At 48.7% G+C, this 17,719-nt stretch overlaps 1 protein-coding gene and 1 long non-coding RNA gene across 4 annotated transcripts in view; both read left to right on the forward strand.

Moving 5' to 3' along the window:
* KLHL29 (kelch like family member 29) overlaps positions 1–17,719 on the forward strand; it is a 310,010-nt gene that overhangs the window by 32,136 nt on the left and 260,155 nt on the right. The gene's annotated exons all lie outside the window — the stretch shown is intronic.
* On the forward strand, positions 12,343–15,034 carry LOC144615829 (uncharacterized). The gene is made up of 2 exons (XR_013554439.2): positions 12,343–13,513; positions 14,715–15,034. It is a non-coding gene; the product is annotated as an uncharacterized LOC144615829 (long non-coding RNA).

Here is a 17,719-nt window from a genome sequence, read left to right on the forward strand (position 1 = left end):
GGGGTGTGTGTGTGTCTGTGTGGTGTGTGTGTTTGGCTGTATGGTGTTTCTGTGTGTCTGTGTGGTATGTGTGTATATCTGTGTGGGGTGTGTGTGTGTCTGTGTGGTGTGTGTGTTTGGCTGTATGGTGTTTCTGTGTGTCTGTGTGGTATGTGTGTAGGTCTGTGTGGGGTGTGTGTGTGTCTGTGTGGTGTGTGTGTTTGGCTGTATGGTGTTTCTGTGTGTCTGTGTGGTATGTGTGTATATCTGTGTGGGGTGTGTGTGTGTCTGTGGGGTGTGTGTGTGGGGTGCTGTGTGTGTCTGTGTGGGGTGTGTGTGTGTCTGGGTGGTGTGTCTGGGTGGGGTGTGTGTGTGTCTGGGTGGGGTGTGTGTGTGTCCGGGTGCTGTGTCTGTGTGTCTATGTGGTGTGTGTGTGTCTGGGTGGTGTGTCTGGGCGGGGTGTGTGTGTGTCCGGGTGCTGTGTCTGTGTGTCTATGTGGTGTGTGTGTGTGTGTCTGCGTGGGGTATGTGTGTCTGTGTGGTGTGTCTATGTGTGTGTGTGTGTGTGTGTGTGTGTGTGTGTCTGTGTGGTGTGTGTGTTTGGCTGTATGGTGTTTCTGTGTGTCTGTGTGGTATGTGTGTATGTCTGTGTGGGGTGTGTGTGTGTCTGCGTGGGTGCTGTGCGTCTGTCCGCGCGTGTCCGCAGGTAGGCAGTCGGCAGGCAGGGGTGCCGCGTGGAGGCCCCGCGGGAGGCCCCGTGCTCCCTCTGGCAGGCCTGTGATTCCCGTTCAGCGCCAGGCCTGTGAGGGATCCAGTCGCCCGCCCACACCTCCGTCGGGAAAATGCCAACAAGCCACTTACGTGCCTGTTTCTTAGAAAATGAAACACTGCAGTCATTCAACAAAAGCAGCCCATGAATGGGTCTTGCGGATTTTTCCTTCGGGCCGGTGGGGACCCGCCTCTGCGAACCCGAACCCGAGGTTCTGCCCCGACTCAGGCCAGCGCCCGGCGGGGCGGCAGAGAGGAGCCCGCTGCGCCGGTGGCCGGTGGTCGGTGGTGGGTGGTGAGCGGCTCCCCTCGCAGTGAGAGGGGCGTTTGCCCTTCCTTCCGGGTGCCTGGCTGCACCCGACTGAGCCTGGGGGGGGGGGGGGGGGGGACGGGGGTGAGGACCGACCAGGGAGGATTCGAGAGGGTTCCACCCTGGGGTGGGGGAGTTCTGCTGCATCAAAAACCACGTGTGGGAGCAGGACCCCACGCTGAAGCTGGGGGGCAGGGAACAGCCAAGATGTGCCTTTAGAGTGGTGTTTGGGTGGGTCCTGGGATGGGCCCCTCTGAGGGTGGTGCTCACACTCTTCTACCTTCGTCCAAGGTAGGCGGCCTCCGGGGTGGAGGGGGGGGGGGGCGCTGGTGTGTGGGGAGGTGTGCAGGGGCTGGGTGTGGAGGAGGTTGCAGGGGTGTGCTGGTGTGGGGGAGGTTGGGGGGGGCTGGTGTGGGGGAGGTTGCAGGGGGGTGCTGGTGTGGGGGAGGTTGGGGAGGCTGGTGTGGGGGAGGTTGCTGGGGGGGGCTGGTGTGGGGGAGGTTGTAGGGGGTGCTGGTGTGGGGGAGGTTGGGGGGCTGGTGTGGGGGAGGTTGGGGCTGGTGTGGGGGAGGTTGGGGCTGGTGTGGGGGAGGTTGCGAGGTTGCGGGGGTGGGGGGCAGATGTGGGGGAGGTGTGGGGTGGCTGGTGTTGGTGGGGAGGCTGGTGTGGGGGAGGTTGCTGGGGGGGCTGGTGTGGGGGAGTTTAGGGGGGCTGGTGTGGGGGAGGTGTGGGTGGCTGGTGTGGGGGAGGTTGTGTCGGGGGAGGCTGGTGTGGGGGAGGCGTGCAGGGGTTGGCACTGCTGGGTTCTATCCCCACCCGGCCCCAGCCGCAGGCGCAGCTGAGGGGGAGGCTTTGGCTGGCTTCCACAGGTGGTCCCTGGAGAAGCTCGCGTCCTGCGAAGTGGTTTTCGCCCACCTGCTTATTTCTCTTCTCTCTGGGAAGGTAAAAGCCTGTGTGATTCTCCTAAACTACCGGGCTGGGGCTGGGGGCGGGCAGGCCTCCTGTGGGGCCCCGCTGGCACAGGTGGTGTGTGCTGAGCCAGGAGATACCCCACAGACTGTGTGCCCTCACCTCACCCACAGGCCCCTGTGGGCCGGCTACCGGTGCGGGGTCCCTTCTGTCCGCACAAGGGCCCCTTCGGCCCCTCTGGCGGTGCTCAAGGGCTCTGTTGGCCCTTACATTCAAATCCTTTGTGCTACCTTCTTAAGCAGCTGCAGAGTCACTGCTTTTTCCTCTCAAATTCTCAAGCAGCTTAAAGAAGGCCTCTGGACTCCGGGTCCCTCAATGGAAAATGGCCTCAGGGATTTTGGAGTGTTTGATTCCCCTGCAGCTTGGTGGGTCTCTTACTGGTCATGATGTCAGTCCCCAGAGGCCGAGCCTGGGACAGGGAGGGGGCCTGCGTGGGAACCTCATCCAGCTCTTCACTAATGGGGTGGGGGCAGTGCTGAGTTGGAGCTTCTTGCCCTCCTGGGCTGTGGTTTGTGCTCAGGGACTCCCCCGAGCTCCTCCTCCAGCCTGGAGTGTCCTAGGCAGGTAGCCCAAGCACAGCCATGCATCCCCTACCACCACCCTCCCCCATGGCCCAGTCTCCAGCAGGGATGCATAGAAAACAGCCCATCTTTGTCCTGAAGAATCATGGGAACTTTATTACAGACTTCCTCAAAAGGGTTGCCAGGGATCCCACACATCACATCCCCACGAAACATTCCCCAAATCTCTTTGGAGCCTCTTACCTGCTGGAAGTCTCCCAGTCCACACCACTGCTCACACCTCTCCCCTCCCATTCACCATACATCGTGCCTTTACTGTTGTGGCCCTCATGCGGCACTCACCTCCTTCCCAGCCCTCCACCCTTCCCACCCCCACAGGCCTGACTTTCCAGCCCCTCCACACACAGCTCGGTACAGGGCAGTCTGTGTCTTGTGATAAAAGCAGCACCTACCACTCCTCCAGCCCAGGGTGGGTAGAACCAAGAGACTTCTAGCATGAATGCTCGGGACTTACTGTTGTTAAAAGTGGCAGATGCATTTGTTTCTAATTATGGATTTTAAAAGTCAGTAAGTGGCTATTTACATAGTTTGCCCTAAAATGGAACTTTGGCACCTTGGAGTGTGTGTGTGTGTGTGCGCGCATGTGTGTGAGTGTGCATGCATGTGTGTGTACATGTATCATGAGAGAAGGCATGCCTGGTGGAGATCAGGCAGCCATGCTCATGACTCAGTCACCAATTGGTTTATCACTCTGGTTCGCTTTGACTGCTCTATACTTTTAAATTGTTTTTATTAATTTGTCATATATGGTTTCATTTATAGCCAAAGTGGATCTCTTTGGCTATAAAAAGTGACAAAGACAGGAAACATAAAGAACATTTATGTTGAGCCACCCCAGGCTAATGAGGAGCCTAAGAATGATAATTCTGCAAATTTGCCTCAAAGGCATTTTTTCTAGATCCATAAGTTGTGCTTATCTGATCCAAGTTCTTATATAGGTCATCTAAATGTCTTCAGTACATTAAGTGAGAGGAAGAGAGAAGGAAATTGGCCGGGGGGGTTGGGATGGGTACAGAAAATACAGAGATAATTTAACTAGCTTGTCTTTTCATTGATTGGAAAAAATGATTACCAGCAATGTGTTATTTTGAAGAACTTACAGCTCTCTCTGAATCCTACTTCACCTTATCATTAAGATAACATGAACATTACAAAAATAATGCAGTTGATTTTTCTTAAGCTCAAAATGTAAGAATTCTAAAGATCAGGTCACAAACAGTTTCCATCTATTTTTGAAGCTGATGCACATAATTAAGTTTCAATTATGTTTTAAATATATGTTGGTCCCAGAACCAAAATGTCGTTTTTTATTTGTCAACAAATCAGTCTTTCCTTGCACAACTAATTTAAAGGAAATGAAATGTTGTGTATAACTTGTTAAATGGAAAAATGTTGAAATGTGTCCTTATATATAATGAACGTTATTAAAAATCGTCTTTTAATGTTCATTTAATATAATCTTTGAATAATATACTCATATAAAATATTTAACTAAAAATCTTTTTTACTGTAAGCCATGCAAAAATGATAAAACGATTTTTTTAATTGTAGGGAGTTTGTGAAATTATAGATTACTGCAGATGAAGTTCATTAGTCAAACACAGGATTGGAAATGCTGATCTAGAGACACAAAACCCAGGAACTCACGGCAGGGAGCATGAGTGAGGGAAGAGAGGCCAGCTGCGGGCCATGAGGCTGAGGAGGGACCAGCCCCGTAGTTCGCGGCTTCTTCTGGGCTCTGGCAAATAACCTGCTCACTTCACACTTGCCAGAGGGCAGCCCCACACCAAAGCCAAAAGCTAGCCAGAGGCAAGGGTACTTTCCATTATTGCCTTTCCCTCTTCTTTCCTGAAATTAAGTCATGGAAAAGAGTGCATCCTTCAGAGATGGAAAACCCAAGCAGATAGCAGGACTGAGCCCCGTTTTTGTAGCCACCGATGAAGGATGTCTCCCCAGCAGCAGCCCCAAAAGGTGCATCCCGAGGCTAATCCTCAGCTAAGCTGCTTTGCTAGCTTGCCTTAGATTAGGCCAGGTGGACAGGATGCAGGTGACGTCATTTCCAAGAACTGGCTGTCACGTGACTTGGCTGGATAACAGCAGCTGGCATGATTCTGTCCCCAAACCATTTGTAAAAAAGCTTGGAGGACCCTGGGGCACTGGTCATCCAAGCCAGTTCTCTTTCTGTTTAGGGGACAAATGGGCGCTCACAGGTGGGAAGAGCTTGCCTGGGGCCTTGTGGTGGTCCTAGAGGGTCTCCTGTGTGCAGGGAATTCTCAAGAGCATTTGAGTTCAAGAGTATGCACCATGTAGAGAGTACTACTTACAGGAGGATTGTCCCCTTCTATGCCCTAGGAGATGGCCTTGGGCTCATCTTGGGAAGAGCTCTTGAGGGAGGGGCTGCAGGGACTGAACGGAAGGGGTATGTTCAGGACAGAGGAGTAACTTCAGTAATAGCAGAGACCATTCCACTGTGGTCTGGCTCTGTCGGTATTTTGTGACCCATCCTGCGGGAACATTTATTTGTATCTATTCCAGTTGGTTGACCTGCCACAGCCCATCCTCAAATGTATCAATCCAAGGTGCTATTATTTATGGAATCATTGACTCTCAAGCTCCCCAAGGGCTCCCCTGCCGAGTGACTTCCCAGCCGCTGCTGGGCGTCTCCAGGGGCAGGAGCATGCTGCCCACACGGCTGTCCATTCCTTCAGACACAGCCTCCTCCACCGGCTTGTCCCCTGTGGCTCTGGTTCTCTCTGCCCCTTGGGGTCACCCAGCACATGCCATAGGATGGCCTTTTGGATGTGTGCAGACGGGAATGAGACCCTCCCCATTGCTGCAAATGAACTCCAGGGCAGCAACAACACCCCCCTCCCCTGCTCTTCACTCAAACTCTTCACGACCTCTTAGCTTCCCAGTCACCTGTCTCTAAATGGGCTGTAGTTTGTCCACATCCCACAGAAAGCGTGGCCTGAGATCCAAATGCAGTGCTTGGAGCAATAACCAGGACCGCAAAGGGCACGGTTGCCAGCTCTTTGTGCCAGGATCTCAATGAACAGCTGGGCCTAGTTACAGCTGACAGCTCTTCTGGAAGCTTCTGTGTTCCAGTGGGGGCGATGCAGTTTGGCACGGGGGTAGGGTGCACATGAGGGGCAGTAGAATCTAACCTCTGAAAAGGACTGCATGTGTCGTTCAGAAAGAACATTTCTTTGCAAGGCCTGTTTCTGTTCTAACCAGAAAAGTAATGTCACCTTTTTACAGGGGGACACGGACTTGAGGTGTTAAATGACTTATTTAATGATACCCAGGCCTCTTGATCAGGCACTCCACAGGCCAGGTGACCGACTGCCAGAGCACCTCTGAATGTCCCTCCTCTTTCCCAAACCCCAGGACCTAACTGGAGCTCAGGGTCCTTTAAATTTCACAAAAAGGGGCCAGCTAATTACGCAGCAGGATCATCATGCGTGTAGCTCGATCGCGGGTCCTGTCGATCATTCCAAATACTTTCACAGTGTTCTATATTTACACCAAAATGGAGGCAAACGTCACAGTATGGCGTTATCACAGGAAATGAATGAATCTGTCAAAAATCACTCTTTACTGAGTAACTCCTTTAACCCGAGTCAGGAAAGTCTATCACAGTGGGAAGCTGTGCTCTGGATGATGTATCCTGATGAAAAGTTGGTACTGGTGCAAATGCCATGTTTAAAACTTCTGGGTATTAATAGTAACTTCGCGTTCTGTGTGAAGTGCAGGGGGGTGGCCTGCCCTGAGTGGCCACATACATGTTTATTAGTTTGTAACCTTCCCCGGCGGCGGTCCATCATCACGGCAAAAAATTGCAACCTGTCAGTGCCTGCGGACAGTCACGTTAAAAATGGCTTTGAGGGAGAGATGGCTCATGCGGTCAGGCATTTTGGTGTCACACTCCATTGGCTAAACATAGTCATTTTGAGTTCTATTATTGACTAATTTGGGTAATTCACCTACTGGGAAATATTTAAAGATAAAAATGTAAAATCCTGTTGGTTCACGAGTAAGGTCTTTGATGTCAGTTTTGTGACATATTTTTAAACACTGGAAGCTATTGTGCAGGAATAGTCTGGCGTGTTGTAGTTAAGTAAAACAATGTGGGGAGCCCATCAGCTGTCTGTCTGCCCATCTTCCTGCGCTCACGGAGGCTCCAATCAGGGCAGCTATTTTATACCTGGGCGGTTCCAGTTTAATAGAGAATGCCATTAACAAGCGTGCCGGAGTGTGTCCCTGTCTGGAGCCTTGATTAGCCATCAGCATGCTCGCGAGCTCGTTTCTTGATTGGTGTGGAAATGTGTCACACCCTGATGAAGCGTGGCAGGCCGTCACCGCTGATGGATTAATGACAGCACCTGCCACCCGGCCTCACCCACGACAGCAGCCATCCAGAGGAAAGAGTTTGGAGCTGTGTCTGCAGGAGGCCTGGGAGTGGTGAGGTGGGTGGCTTCCAGAAGTCTGCGTGGGCAGAAGTGGAAAGGAACAGAGTCACCTGGGACAGGCTGCTGTGTCTTTTCCTGTCCCCTGCATGTAGCTCTGGGAGATTGAGGCCCGTGTAGCCCTAGAAATGTTTTTGAGGTGTTTAGGGTCTGACGCGGGCATAGGATTTTTCTAGCTTGACCCAACGTCCATCTGTTTTGCCTGGCATTCCATAATTGCTTTAACCTGTCTTATGAGGGGCATACATGTCCCGTCTCCTCTATGTACCCACACCAACAATGACCACACACCGACTGTGTGCAGCCAGCATTGCCAGAGTGCATCTGGGTTATAATTCTCTTTGGGTCAAGAAGGGCAGCCTTCTCTTCCTCCCACACCCCTCACACATATTATATTATGTTACCTGGGCTGAGATTCACGCTCAGTACAAACAGGAACGTGTGGCTGAGTTTGGGTGATGAGACCCCTCTCGCGCTCAAACCCAGGAGCTCAGGATACCATGGAGCTTTCACAAGATGCAAGGAATGGTCTGAGGGCTTTGGCTCCCCTAACAGAACTGACCCTCCAAATAGTTTTTGGTATTCAGTTTCCAAATGTCCCACTTTCCCCTTAGGGCACCTCTCCAGACAGTCCATGAAAAGCTCTGTGCTCCTTCTCTGAGCCCAGGCTTGAGACAGGCTGGGCTCTGGGTTCTGTCCCTGACTCTGGTGCTAACTAAAGGTATGACCTTGCTTGGGCAAATGTCTTCCCCTCTTTGGGCCTTGGCTTCCCCCTTGTGCACAACAAGGGGCTTGGAACAAATGAGCAGTTCTTTGAGTTAACAATTATGAATATTCACCTCTCCCCAGTGTAAGCCTGCACTTGGCACATGTGTGCAAGTGCGTGCACACGCGCACACACACACACGCACACACATGCACACACACACGCTCAGCTGGTCCTGATCCCTCACTGATGAACTGAAGAACTATCCTCCCCATGTGAGCCCCTTCTATGCAGCCCTGGAGTGGTGGCTGCTGGCATGGGGGTCTGGGCCCCCACATGTCCTGCCGAGGTGTGCTTCTTGCCAGGTAAACCGCTGTCCGGCCCTGAAGGATAGAGCAGGCTCCAAATGTGGGCTCTCGCTGTCCTATATTATTGGGGTTGTTTGATTTAGAAGTATCATAACTGCCCCTCAACAGTTTAGAAAATAGAGATGAGAAGAAGGAAATCAACAGCTACCACCCTCATTTTGTAAGTTTCCTTCTCATGACTTTTCAAATGGGTATAATTTTTTCATGCTTGTACTAGGCACCTGATACATATTCACTACTTGAGTCTTTGCAACAATCCTTCTGGGGACGAATGAACAGATCCCGTTTTATGAAAGAGAAAACTGGGGTTGAGTGGGTTGTTGAGGGTACTCAGCTGCTAGGATTCAAGTCCCGGCCTTGTGATCCCAGACTCTCCCCCGCCCTCTGTTCTCAAATACCACCCGTATGAGAATCACCTGGAAGGCTGGTCAGAACACAAATAAGGAGGCCCACCTCGACAGCTCGGATTCAGTTGAGATTCTGCCTCTCTAACAAACTCCCACATGATGCTGCTACTGCTGCTGGCCCGTGAACCACACTTTGAAAACCAGTGTACTGTTCTCTGCTTCTTTACATAGACCTAGTTCCTGGTTTCCTACTCCTTCAGAAAGCACTGCCCTAGGTGGCTGTTTAACTTCGCAAACATCACTTTCTATAGCTGCATGGTATGCTGCGTGTTCTTTAAAAGAAACCTGTTGATTATCTGATGCTTTAGAATTCATAAACCATGCCTTCTTCAGCTCAGAACCCTGGAAAACCCCACACAGTTGCGTCCCTCCCTGAGAAGGGCTCTTGGGGCCCTCAAGCTGGTGCAAAAGTGACAGTACTTTGGGTCATTACATCAGTGCCCAATGCCATTTCCAGTTAGCTAAATCCAACCCATTATTCAAAGCACAATTCAGCCTTCACCTCCACCAGGCAGCCTACCTTGCATATACCAAACCATAGGGATCTCTTTGCTGAGAGTAGTAACATGCTGCTGTGGTTGATGGCCTAGGTTAGAGCCTGGGAATGAATTTTGTCTCTTCTAAAAAGTGACCCTCAGGGGGCCTGGGTGGCTCAGTCGGTTAGGCGGCCGACTTCGGCTCAGGTCATGATCTCACGGTCCATGAGTTCGAGCCCCGCATCAGGCTCTGTGCTGACAGCTCGGAGCCTGGAGCCTGTTTCGGATTCTGTGTCTCCCTGTCTCTGACCCTCCCCTGTTCATGCTCTGTCTCTCCCTGTCTCAAAAATAAATAAAACGTTAAAATTGTTTTTTAAATAAAAAGTGACCCTCAAATCCCAGAGCCACAGACCATCAGCCCTGCAAATCCCTTGGAGGATGTTTGGTCTGGACTCCTCATTGTATAGATGATGAAACTGAGGCCCAGAGGCAAAGAGAATTGTTCCTGGTCACACACAGAACTGTCCCTGTAAAACTCCATTTTGAATTAACTCATTACAACTCTGGATTTGTTTTTTGACCTTACAACCTATTTACAATTACCTCTTAAAATGACTTCCTAGAGGTGCCTGAGTAGCCTCGTCAGTTAAGCGTCCAACTCTTGATTTCGCCTCAGATCATAATCTCACCATTTGTGAGGTCAAGCCCCGAGTCGGTCTCTATGCTGACAGCACAGAACCTGCTTGGGATTCTCTCTCTCCCTCTCTCTCTGCCCCTCTCCCATGGGCTTGTGTGCACACACTCGCATGTGCACACATTCTCTCTCAAAATAAATAAACTTTAAAATAAATAAAATAAAATAAAATAAAATAAAATAAAATAAAATAAAATAAAATAAATAAAATAAAATGACTTTCTAGATACAGACTTGAGAAGCATACAGACTTGAGACAGTGGTTTAGCAGCTATCCCTCCCCACCTGCCATGCAACCTGGGGAGGCTTCTGGAGAACCACTGCCACAGTATTGCCTAAAGGCTTTCTAGCACCTGTGTGGGTAGCTGCTGGAGAAGGCACCAGATTTTGGATTCTGTTCCAAACAGTTACAAGGGGTCCCCTGGAGCCAAGACACCCTTGGCTCTTCTGACCCTCCAGGGGCCAGAGTTAGGTTTACAGGTGCCCTGGAGTTTGCAGATGGGTCCTTTTTGTAAACGTGTGTGATCTGTGTGCACAGCCCAGGGTGGAGAGCCGCAATGGGGTGAATAATGTGGAAGAAAGCCACAGCTGGTCTTTCTCCGTGGGAGGGAAATATGCCTGGAGGCTTCTGTTTTTATTATCTAACAAGTGTATTTTCTCTGAAGCGGGCTCAAAATGGGGTGAGAATAATTACTCCCTGCAGCCCCACCACCACCTCCTCTTGGGGGACCACTACGAAGGGCTCCTGGCTGGTCTTGCCCCCCTTCACCAGCAGCAATTTCTCTGTTGGTGCCATGAATACAGATGGTGGAAGATTATTCTTCATTTCAAACTGACCCTTTTTCTTATTACAAAAACAATATATGTTCATTATTTAAAAAATCAGAAAATAGGAACAAAAAAGAAGTGAATGAAAATACTTCGTTATACCACCTACCCCAAAGATAACCACACTATAAAACTATAGGTATCAATTCCAGATTATCTTTTCTCTTTTTCCTCATTCTTTCATTTAAGGTTTTTATGGATGTATAAACATGCTATTTAGTGTTACAGGGTGTGTTTTTTTTTCACCATAAGTGAAATCATGCTTATGCATATCATAACATGTTTTTTTTTCACTTAGAGTATCTCAGGCACCTTTCCACGTCAATGCTTGAATATCTAACTCATCCTTGTTAAATAGCATTCAATAATTCATAATGCTAAAGCATTGATTTATGCAGTCCTCTTTTGTTGGCTATTTAAATTATTTTCAAACTTTCCTTGTGAACAATGCACACATCTTTGTGTACTGCCCAGTTACCTCATTAGTTCATTGGCTATTTTTTTTTTTAATTTTTTTTTTTTTTAACGTTTATTTTTTTTTTAAATTTTTTTTTTTTTCAACGTTTTTTATTTATTTTTGGGACAGAGAGAGACAGAGCATGAACGGGGGAGGGTCAGAGAGAGGGAGGCACAGAATCTGAAACAGGATCCAGGCTCTGAGCTGTCAGCACAGAGCCCGACGCGGGGCTCGAACCCACGGACTGCGAGATCATGACCTGAGCCGAAGTCGGCCGCTCAACCGACTGAGCCACCCAGGCGCCCCCATTGGCTATTTTTTAAATGGTGAACCTTCTTTATTCATCCATTCAAGCAGATATTTACCAAACTCCTGCTAAGGACCAGCCATTGTGCACATGCTGGGGCTACGATATTGCACAGGAGGACCAGATCCCTACCTTTGCACTTCCAGAAAGGGCACGCGGTTCGTAAATAAGAAATAAGTAAATTTTAAAAACCACTGCAGCTTGTGGGAACTGCTCTACTAAACCGACAGGGTGATGTGTTGGAGGGATTGAGGGAGGAGGCCGGGCCGCTTCCGTGGATGGGAGGTCAGAGGAAGACTCTCTGAGGAGGTGTGTTTGAACAAGACCTGCAAGAGAAAAAGCCAGGGCTGAGCAAGATGAACAGGGACTGAGGCAGGAGGAGCTGGTATGGCTGAGGAATGGAAAGGAGCCAGGGGATAACAGGCTGAAGAAGAGGCTGGAGAAGGGGGAGGGACCAGAGCCCTTGGGACCCCATGGGCTGCAGTCACTATGTAGATTTCATTCTGGGAACCATGTGACATGGCGGTGGCAGGGTTGGGGGGAAGAAGGGACAGGAAAGGCACTGAGATTTATTTGGAGCTGGAACCTACAGGGTGTTGAGGAGGATGTAGGGGGATGGGGCAAGGAAAGAGAAAAATCAAAGGAGACTTCTGGGTTCATCCTGAGGAGCCCGGTGCTGCCTCCTTGACGATTTCTGGAGTGAGTGCCCCAACCCGTCCAGGGAAAGCCTCCTTCCTCCTGGCCAGCACCCTCAGCAGGGAGAGTGCCCGTGGATGTGCCCACATTTGCCTCTTCTGCAAAGTCTCTCTAGCCCCTTGGAGGATGGACGTCTATGCTAGTCCTGAGTCTCCAACAGCAGAAGGGTTAGCTCTGTGACAAGAAAATCCTACAAAGCATGTACTTAAATCTCTTTACAAAGCTGCCAGGACACCTGAGTTATGGGGACTAGAGATCCATTAGGATGTTGCCCTGGATCCTGTTGTTCCAAAACTCCCTCCCCTAGGAGGGAGTGTGGGGCTGGGGGAGTGGGGGTGCAGAGTGGAGGCCAGAAGCCATTTGCAGTGCTGTCTTGGGTGCCCGGGCACCCAGAGGATTAGGACAGGGAATAGCCTGCATCCCTGGCAGTAGCTAGGAAGAGAAGGGCGCCGATAGGAGACACCTCACAGAGGCAAATAGATTCCCAGTCTGATTTCACAAACTAATAATGGGATCTTTTCACAAAGTGAAAAATGTCCAGTAAATGTTCTCCGTCTCAGAGGTTGTCTGTGGTGGGGTGGGTGTGAGTGTGTAGTCTTTTAAATAAGCCAGGCCTGTGGCTCATGTTCCAAACTCTGTGCTTTGACAAGGCAACGAGCCATGGTTTTGTTCTGTGGGAGAGCAAGGCTTGTCCACCCCTTGCGGTCAGGTGAGGGCACCAATCAAGAATACAGCCCTAATTGGAACTTCAGGCAGTCGTAACGTATAGTTCTGGAGTGGACTGAACTTCTCCTGATTTTGTGCTTGGGCCTTTTAGACAGGAAGGAAGAAAGAGAGTAATGGAGAGATTGAGATTCCTTCCCCCAGGCCATTTCTGGTGAACCAGTTACTGGGGTTTTATACACATTTTTACAAAAGGACAAATATGTGGGTCAGATGAAGTGGCTTTGCAGGGGGCTGGGTTTTGACATGCTGTAAATAGTTGTCCATAATGGGGTGAGACTGGCTACGCTGAGCCATTACTGTGATTAAATCCCCAGCCTCCTCGGGGCCCATTGGCTACCGGTCAGGCTGTGAGCCGCACACAAATGCTCTGTCGTCATGTGGCCTGTGCCTGTCAAGGCCTGGGGCGGGAGTAGCCGGTGTCCGTGGAAATGGGCTGAGGGAGGATCTGGGAAGCAGAGAGGAAGTCCAGGCTGGGGCTGGCTGAGGGGACTTAGTGGTGTTGTCATAAGCAAGCCCCATCCCCTGCCTTCACATCGTCCCATAGCTCAATGCAGGCCAGTGTGAGGTAGAAGCTGAGTGTGATGGAAGGATGAGGACATGATTAACTCACTGGGGAAAGCACCCCAAAGGTGGCAGCATTTCAGTGTGGCCTTGGGAATGGGGCATGTCAACAGTTATGGCAGAATGGTGAGGTGCCTTCTGGGTAGTGGGAACCGCATGCCCAATGGCATAGAGGCATGAATGCATGGTGAGCAGTGAAGGCACAGAATGCAAGGTTGGTAGGTGACAGGTATTGGGACACCACACTGGAGACGTAGACTGGGTCATATTTTGAATGATCTTGAAGGCCATCCTTCAGGCTACAGGAGCCCCTGGAGGGTTTTATGCATATGAGTGAAGGCATCACGTTAGAAAGATGCTTTGTCAATTGAAGGCGGTGGCTAGGCTGGATGGGAGAGAAGTTACATGCCATTGAGAGACATAGCTTCCAAGGGGACATGATGATCCTTAACAGGACAATCCTAGTGGTCGTGGCAAAGAATCAGCAGGGCTAGGGAATCCTTTTGGGTGACATGGTGAAGGACAAGTCAAGTTCAACTCCCAAGTTTGGGAAATAAGTGGCTGTTGCACATAAATCAATTTTCTACTCCACTGAGTTTATTCATTTAAGTGCCCATACTTAAATTAACTCTTTTTGGAAGAACTCTTTCTAACTAGTGACCACTGAACATCACCCTCTGTGTTTTTAAGCAAAGGAAGTAGAACATAATGTTTTAACCAGTTTGAGGAGACCATTGCTATGAATAGTGTAACTGCCATCTTTGTCACATGCCTCAAGGCCTGTGGAGGTGTTTGGGACCCTTTGCCCCAGCACTGAATAGCCCCAGGCAATTGTACTTGGCTAGTTCTGGGTCTTCTATTTAAAAAGAAAGAAAAAAAGCAATTGCCTCCTCCCTGTTCTTCCCTTCTTTGCTTCCAGCTGTTATTTCTCAGTTGTAGAGTTTTTAAGACATGCATTCTCCCACTATTTCTAATCTTCTACCCACAACTCTTCCTAAAATAAACTACATGGCCATTGTCATGGTTGTTTCCCTCGTTAACTGGCGGGTTCCTTCCATTACTTCTACTTGCATAGGTTTACTGCAGACGACTGAGCTCTGAGTCCACTGGGCTGTTTTCGTTTTCCTTTGGTGTTACCCACAGTGCCTAGCACTGAGCTGAGCACGTTGTCCATACCCTGTAAACATCTATGGATTTAAGAGATGCAAATAGCCTTCTGTTTATTTTTTTCCCCCCGATCATCAAAGGAGTCTACCTTTAGTCCTTGAAAGCTGCAGTTACAAAGCCATGTGGAGAGCCGGTTTTTCTTCCCTTCAGATGTGGTGTTAATTATTTCGCTATTGCCTGCAGCACTGTGGAAGTCTGTGCTTCAGCAGCCTAATAGCACTGCCTTTCCTCATTGTCTGTGGACTTAGGCACCAAGGGCAGCCCAGAGAAAAGCAGATGAGTCGCAGGTGTGGATCTGCTGGGCTTCTCTCGTCGCTAGCTGTACAAAGCCACAGGTGTGTGTTGAGCGCTGCGAAGCAGGAAGAGGAGCCTTGATGATTTTGAGGGTCTCGGGTCAAGTTAGTTACCTGCAGACCTGAAAATGCTTTGGAGATGCAGCTAGCCTTCCACAGCCATGGGGAAAATGAGAGTGATTTCTGCTGTTTGCTGTTGGGGCACCATTTAAGTCCATGTCTTGCTAGGTCAACGTTTTCATGCCCGGAGCTATAAATTAAAAATATGCCTTAGATTTGGGTGCCATTTCTCTGACTAGAAGCTGGGTCTGTGTATTCCTTTGCGGTTGCTAGGAGCATTGTAGACCAGAAGGAAGGGGAGTGGAGGATGAATGATTTTAAGCATATTTTCCAAGAGGAATGAAACTGTAAACACAAATTCTCACAGACCAGAAAGTAACTGGTTTCCACCCACTGTAGCAAAAGCTCATTGCAAGATCAAGACTCTCTGAAAATCAATCCCCCGCGCTATGGCTCAGCTGGGTCACTGGCTCAATTGAAATTCCTGGTTCAGCAGAATGTGTGGGCAAGGTATAGTAAGTAGGCCAAGTCTATGCAAACCAGCCTCTGAATTGGTTATTTAAAACAACAGACTTGGGTGACATCAACAGTCATCCTAATCTAGTTCATCTGGGAGCAGCACTTTATACCATAAACTCATTTAATGCCATGAGATTGAGGTTGGTTTCAGATTGCTATTGCCGTTGTGAAAATTCTTCGGTATTCTGCCCACACCCGTCCCTTTATTTTAACATGGTCCTTCGCATGGATAAATTGGCTTCCCTCTTGCTAGAGAGACGAGGGGAAAAGGCACTGTCTTTTCTGTAGGTGACATGGTTTTATTTTCACAGGTTCAGAAAGAGCTTAATGGAACACAAGCTCTTCTATCGAATTATTACCGTAAAGAGGGTTGCTGAATTCTAAACCCAAAGTCAACACTTTTGACATATGTTCTCCAGCATTTAACTGGCTTATAGCAAACATCCTGTCTCAGTTTATATCTCACTAGGCAAAAATCCAGACCGAATTTAGTGGCTTAAAAGAACAACAGTCATCATTTGCTTGGGATTCTGTAGTTTGGGCAGGGCCCAGCCAGGACGGTTCATCTCTGCTCTTCCGTGATGTCAGCTAGAGTGCCTTGACCAAAGTGGCTCATTCACATGGCAAGTAGTTGCTGGCTGTTGGACCAGAGCTCCACTGGGGCTGTTGGCCAGTGCCTCACCTCCTTTCCATGTGCCCTCTCCCTGTGGCTCAGTTGGGTTCTTCACAGCGTCACACTGTGGTGGTTGAGTTCTGAGAGTAAGTATCCTAAGACTGGAAGTTCCCAGAGGACAAACCCCCTGTACAAGCACATATCAAGCTTCTGTTCATATCATGCTTGTTTTATCTCATTGGCTAAAGCCAGTCACATAGTGCAGCAAGGAGCATAATGGCCCCTAAAGATGTCCTCATCCTAATCCCTGAAAACCATGACTATGTTATATTTCACATGGCAATAGAGCTTTTGCAGATATGAAGTTAAGGATCTTGAGATGGAGATTATTCTGGATTATACAGGTGGGCCCAGTGTAATCACAAAGGTCCCTGTGAGTGAAAGAGGTAGACAGAAGAGTCAGTGTCAGAGAAAAATATGTGAGGACAGAAGCAGAGCTTGGAGTAATGCGCAGGTTGGCGTTGGAGTCAGAAGAAGGGGCCACAAGCAAAGGAATGCAGGCAGCCACTCAAAGCTGGAAAAGGTTCTGGAATGCTCTTGCTGACACCTTGATTTTAGCCCAGTGAGACTCATTTTGGGCTTCTGACTTCCAGAACCATAAAATAATAAACTTATGTTGTTTTAAGCCACTAAGTTTGGGTAATTTGTTACAGCAGCAATAGGAAACTAATGCATATGGCCAAGCACAGAGTCCGTGTGGGACAGATGTGTGCAGAATGATTACAGGAGCTGTGATTCATTGGCAGTCACCTAGGTAGCAGTCTACAATTCAAAACGGTACATTCTGAAATAAGTCAGTCAGAAAAAGACAGATATCATATGTTTTCACTCATGTGGAACTTGAGAAACTTAACAGAAGACCACAGGGGAAGGGAAGGGGAAAAAATAATTTCAAACAGAGAGGGAGGCACACCATAAGAGACTCTGAAATACAGAGAACAAACTGAGGGTTGATGGGGGTGGGGAAGAGTAAAAAATGGGTGATGGGCATTGAGGAGGGCACTTGTTGGGATTGAGCACTGGGTATTGTATGTAAGTGATGAACCACAGGAATCTACCCCCAAAACCAAGAGCACACTGTATATACTGTATGTTAGCCAATTTGACAAATTATATTCACAAAAAGGAAGGAAGGAAGGAAGGAAGGAAGGAAGGAAGGAAGGAAGGAAGGGTACGTTTTGCAAACCAGAACTTTCACCAGGAAGTTACCTTGTTCAGAGTTAAATATTTGATGGGTGCCTTATAATTTTTTCCTGGTCAAGGTGAACATTTAGTTTTCTATGTTTCAATGTTCCAACCTAAAATCGTCACTGTCACCCCAAATGTGACACCACTTTAGGGCCTTGTGCTGGAACCAATCTAAGATTCTTTTTCCTTTCTCCAAGTTTTATTATGAGAAATTTCAAACATAGAGAAAAGTGGAAAGAAGAATAAAAGGAATTTCTGAACACATACCACCTAGATTCAATCATTTTGATATTCTGACACATAGTTGTGTGCATATTTAGCTAAGGTGTATGTATATATGTTGTTTGTTTGTTTGTTTTGCTGAACCTTTTGAAAGTTTCAAATACCCAGACCCTTCATCCCTAACTACTTTAGTACATGTGTCCTAACTGTAGGGACATTGTCCTATATTACCTCATTGTTATTATCATGTCTAAGAAAATTAATAATAATTCCCCACTATCATCTAACACCTGTTCTA

The sequence above is a fragment of the Panthera onca genome, chromosome A3 (assembly GCF_046562875.1).
Source record: "Panthera onca isolate mPanOnc1 chromosome A3, mPanOnc1 haplotype 2, whole genome shotgun sequence".
Classification (NCBI taxonomy): domain Eukaryota; kingdom Metazoa; phylum Chordata; class Mammalia; order Carnivora; family Felidae; genus Panthera; species Panthera onca.